This window comes from Semicossyphus pulcher, unplaced genomic scaffold (assembly GCF_022749685.1).
Source record: "Semicossyphus pulcher isolate SPU_LCO1_2020_fin unplaced genomic scaffold, fSemPul1.0.p SCAF_5, whole genome shotgun sequence".
Lineage (NCBI taxonomy): Eukaryota > Metazoa > Chordata > Actinopteri > Labriformes > Labridae > Semicossyphus > Semicossyphus pulcher.
Window position 1 is genome coordinate 5,300,001 of NW_027211726.1, and position 5,732 is coordinate 5,305,732.

Here is a 5,732-nt window from a genome sequence, read left to right on the forward strand (position 1 = left end):
TGACATTATCCTGGCGTTACAAAATAGTGGAGTATCCCTTTAAAGTCTGACAACGCTTCTGCTATGGTCATTTGGGGTGTAAACTAATAAATGACCACATGATGTGCCTACCTCTGGATGAACTCCAAAGTCGTGGCTGCCTCTTGCTGCTGTTCTATGCTGGAGACATAGTAGCAGCTGAACAGGACAGCCAGTGCAGCAGAGAGGTCAGGTAGGTCAGTTTGCTGGATAAGGACTTTCCCTTTCCATCGTCAGCATCAGCTTCTTTGCATGCAGAATTGAATCTCCTGCAAAACATAAAAATTGCATGTATTTAGGCACACTTGTTGTAGGAGTGACTCTGAAAATGTAACAACTGGAATCATCACTAGAAAGATCCTGATTTGGCTGCATTTGTAATGTTTGAATTAATCTTGTTCCGGTGTAAGAGTTTTAAAACCAGTAGGACTTGTAAATACCCTGGTATACTGTGATACCGCCCAAACCTACTGATAGTCTTACCAAGAGCCACCAGCCCAGGGCTGCTTGGGAGTTAGAGCCTGGCTTCTGCATCGACCGGGGTTGTTGTGACCTTAATGAATACAGAAAGGTAGGAAAAGAAGACAGAAAGCAATGTTTACTTATACCAATATTAGTTGATGGTTGGTTGGTACCATACACACAGGTCCCCAAGTAGGGGACACCCAACCAATTACTGCAAGCTGTACAGTATATATATATAGGAATATTGTTACATAAATATGTTACATGTATATGTATTTTATTACAGTTTTAAGTTTGAAGATTGAATCAGTATTTCAATTTTAAATTGAATGACAAAAGACCATCTGTACCTTGCTCATAATACTAAATAAAACAATATCAAAAATATGTCACACTACTGTAATTTATATTGGAAAAATCAAAAACAGTCAAACATTGTTTTACATCAAATTAAATATTTAAAAAATAGTGTGATATATTTTGACAGTGTTGCCAGGCCCTGTGTATCCTGCCCAAAAAACTAAAATCTTCCTCCCTGCAGAGTGAAATGAGTTATATGGGGTCAATAGAGGATCGATTATGAGGAGCAATTTCAGAGAGGGACATGTAAACACCCAGTAGTTTGCTACTGTGTAAGCTAAACTTGTGTAAGCTCGACGTGGTTGAATTTCGTATTAACACGTCTTGCGTGTTTTATCAGACCTAAACACTCCCTCATTAAACATCTTCATCAGATTATCTTTGTTTGTCCACTTATGACTTCAGAAAGGTCATTTTCAGGCATTTTTAACTTTGTTAATTCCTCATGAAGTTTGGACATCACATGCGTCACTCCGTTACACTTCTTGGAACTCCTCAATTATAATCTGGATAGTACTGGCTGGTAAGAGCATTTAGCTTGCATCCTCAAGTAAAACAGTGCCAAGTTGGTGGGGAATTTATCCTGATCTATGTTATCAGGAAAGACACAATCATGAACTTCAACATTATCACAGCCTTCAATGCTCACGTCATCCTGCGGCCTATGACTGGAAACATCAATGTCAGGACTGACAGGAAATCAAATGAGTATTTGTGTTTTCTACTTAGGTGGGATGAGAAAGATGCCTTCACATGGAAGAATTCTTTACAATTAGGAAATGGGCATATAATGTTTTGTCCGTCTCTAATATGCCATTTAAGATGGCCACAGAGGCTGGATATATTCTGTGTTGTCATTGTGCACCTCTCTACCAGGCAAGTCCTCACATCGCTTTGCACGGGTCTGTTGACAGGTGTTGAGTCCCTTGTGTGTTTTCGGTGCATATGTGATTTAAGTGCAGAGAAGGTAGTACATTTGCATGGGCACCCAGCCAAACCACAAGGTTTCTATGCTCCTTCACGTGATGATACAATTTTGAAAGCGTCCCCGTGTAGAAAACACACTGCTTGCACTTGTATAGCAACACCATTGTGATGAATTGACTCGTGGAACGATAACCACCAACTAACGCAGCACGCTAGTAACGTTCGGTAAACACACGTTAGCTTCGCCTGACTTGCTAAAAACACCTGGCCACTTGCCAGTTAAATATCTTAAATCATGTAAAAACAACAAATATCAATTGCGCACACAGCAAACTTCACTTTATCCGTCGGGCGTCTAACGTTACTCACCAAACTCGTCGTTTTAGGCTGAACCCGGGCCGGCGTTGTCCGTCTTTCACCGCAGCTGTAAAATCTGAAAGCGAAAAAAAACAGACGACTTAAAAACGTTTACAAAAATGAGATCCACATCAAAAATGCATCTATATAAGACGACAATACGTCGTTAATATCCAACTCCTTCTGTTGTCTCCTAATAGGCTTACTAACTAGCTAACAGAGCATACCGTGCACAGCTTCCGGTTTGGCGTATCTCAATCTCCAACCATCGAATTTGTTTTGCTATAAATACAAATCTTGATCTTTGACACTCTTATAGGATTAAAATAGAGTCAAATGAAAATGTTGTCAAAACCGGGGTTTTATATTTGAGAAAATTTGCTTAAATTGACAGATGGCTAGAACCAGGGCAGATATGCATCAAGAAGCACACCGGAAAAGCTGTAGCTGAATCTCAAATCATTTAACTCCTTACGATAAATACAAATCTTGATGAAACCGTTTTTATTGAATTAGAATAGAGTCAGATAAAAATTGAATAAAAATTTGTGTTTTAAATTGAATAAAATGCGATTAAGTTTACAGATGGCTAGAATCTCAGTTGGACTAACAACATTAGATAAGTTAGCTAGCAGTTAATGTTATAGATGTGAGGTTGGCAGTCTTGTTGAAAGATGACCTGGCTGAATTGTTTAAAACACTCAACTGAACTAAATCATATAAAACGTAATATGGAATAACATTTCTTACTTACATGTTTTTCGGTCAATGCTTTGCCTTCCCAAGAAGTGCTGTGTTCCCTCCAAAAAACTTTAAAACCAAGCTTTCACGTAATTGGTCCGTTTTTCGCGGGCAGAACAGTTACTGTAAGTGGATTTACAGTACACTCAAACAACTGTAATACCCACGCAGTCCGAAGATATTTACCCACAATGCACTGCAACTCACAGTACTGTGCAGTGTACCCCTTCTACAGGATAATACTCTTCATAATAATGTATAATACTGTGCAACTCAAAAAAGGGTTACAGTGATTCTTTCCTCACCTGCCGCCGTGTCATGTAGGACTGTTCCCAGGAGAGTCAGGAGCATCACAGTCTTCATTGGGACCTGTGACTTCTTCACCATTGATGAACTTAAAACTAATACGTTTCTTTGTAGAGCTTAAGACAAAACGTGCTGCTAGCTCGAGCTCTGAGGGTGAAATGAAGTGAGAGCAAATGGAGCACTGACTACTATGGAGGATTGAAACTGCCATAAATTACTTGCCTTAATAAATAAATAAATATCTCAAATAAATAAGTAAATCAAATAATAAATACAGAAATGCAGAAATAAATATAAATAAATTATCAAATAAATGTTCATATTCATTTAAAAATAAATAAATATATTCAGAAATATAAATTTAATATAATATAAATAATATAAAATTAATTAATTTAATGTTTTTATTTATTTGACAAATTCCTTACTTTTATATTCATTTATTTTCACATTTAATATTTCCCAATTTATTCTTTTCTGTTTACATTTATATCTGTTTTTCTTTATTTCCCTATTTATTTATTTCTGTATTTATTCATTTCTGTCTACATTTATTTGTGTATTTCTTCATCCATATGTAAATGAGTAGGCGTGTCTTGGCTATCCAGGTATTAGCAATCAAACCCACACACTACAGTACTGCGTGGATGTGACGAGGTCTGTGCCCAGAGCTGCAAATATGGTGGTACTGTCAGTAGTTGGTGAGGGCTGTGTAGAAAAACGCCACAACTGAGGAAATTTGGCAACATTATCAAGGTAATATTGACAACAGCCTAGCAAGCTAACGCTATGTTAGGTAGCAAGCTGTCCTTGTAAACTTGATAATGGTTAAAACTAGGATATTGACAGTTACAGTGTTGGAGCTGAATTAATATTTCAGTTACATGGTAAGCGCTTCAACCAGTGCATGAGGATAACGTCATGTAATGTTTATGTTCACTGTCAAGTGTAGTCAGTAGTCGAGCCTAGCTCATGAATCAAACACACCAATCATGTAAGACTATACTTCTCCCTCTAGATCTAGCATTTGATCAGATAGTTGCCAGACGCTCTGTTTCATAGCTCCTGCAAGAGGCAGCCGATCGCCTGGACGATCTAGAACAACGTAAGTATGAGCCATAACCAGAAATTAGACTGCAGTGTGGATTATTGTTCTCAGCCGGATATAACCAACATAACGTCTCTCTCCGTCAGTGGTTTCGGATAACTCTATCAAATTTTCCAACTGTGCCTCAGCTCGAAATAGCATGAAGTTTGGAGAAGCATTTTCAGCTATGTCACCCTAAAGCCGCTTTACATCCATTGCTAGTTGCATATAGCTAGGCTAGCATTGCTTCTTCAAGTAATTTCCGGAAACTGTGGGGAGCTAGACGTATACAACCGATCTGTGGGCTCTCATATGATCAACCAATGGCTGTTAAGTGATACAATCAAGACACGCCTACTCATTTACATACAGAAAATAAATACAGAAATAAATGTAGACAGAAATGAATAAATACAGAAATAAATGAATAAATAGGAAAATAAAGAAAAACAGATTGAAATGTAAACAGAAAGAATAGATTGATACGAAAATAAAGAATTTGTCAAATAAATAAAAACATTTAATTTATTTATTTTTATATTTCTGAATTTTTTTTTTTTTTTTTCATTTGATAATTGAGGCTTTATTTCTACATTTCTGTCTTTATTATTTGATTTACTTATTTGAGATATTTATTTATTTATTTTTGATTATGGCAGTTTCAGTCCTCCATAGCCATCAACCTCCATAACAGCCAATAGGAATTTAGCCTGAGCATCAACATCACGTGTAACTCGGTAAAACTGAGGTTATCAATGGAAGTGAAAGTAAAGTCAGTATGTTTCAGCCCATCTAAAAGCATTGTATTAGGAGACACAGGGGACTTTATTCTATTTTATCATCTTTGTTCACATGTGAAAGTCGTGTTAAATCTCCTGCTGCTCAGAATTTCTATAATATTTTGTAGGTCAATGTGATGCTATGAGCACAAATGTTTTAACTTTCTGGGAGGTCAGAGGTCAGATGCAGATCAAATGGAGTTCGTGAGGATGTAGTAGAGTCTTATTGTGCTTTTGTTCTGAGATTGAAAACAGCTCTGATCCAAATATAAACGACAGACAACAATCCATAGTGCAGTGATTGTCAACTGGCAGCCCGCGGTCATGTGAAGTCTGTCATGAAACATGACAATAATATATTTTCAACAAATAAAAAATATCACTGATTCATGATAACTGCGTCCCCTCAGTGCTTCAGCAATATGCTAAACCAGCCATCCAAACCATTATTGGTCATTTTGGCAAAGAAATTACCGACGAGGACGCGTCAGCAGCACCAGATCCTCTCAGCAATGCCAAAGTGCACGAGATGCCAGCACTGTGATGCCAGCGCTCAGCGGCTAAGGAGGCTGGAATATATCCACAGCCTGCAAAGTCCTCATCAGGGATTTCATTGGAATATAGGCTATCCCAATTCAGATACATTCATTAATATTAGTTTGTATAACAAACTGCAGGCTGCATGGTGATGC

The 5,732-nt window shown here is 37.5% G+C and overlaps 1 long non-coding RNA gene and 1 pseudogene across 1 annotated transcript in view; both read right to left on the minus strand.

Moving 5' to 3' along the window:
* The window catches only part of LOC138608389 (uncharacterized), a 1,166-nt gene extending 604 nt beyond the window's left edge, over positions 1-562 (minus strand). The window contains exons 1-2 of the long non-coding RNA XR_011309438.1: positions 502-562; positions 112-287 (exon numbers count right to left, since the gene is read on the minus strand). This is a non-coding gene — a long non-coding RNA (uncharacterized lncRNA). The remainder of the gene's footprint in view (positions 1-111; positions 288-501) is intronic.
* Positions 1-4,979, minus strand: part of LOC138608387 (major histocompatibility complex class I-related gene protein-like) — a 22,097-nt pseudogene extending 17,118 nt beyond the window's left edge.
* Positions 4,980-5,732: the final 753 nt, after the last annotated feature.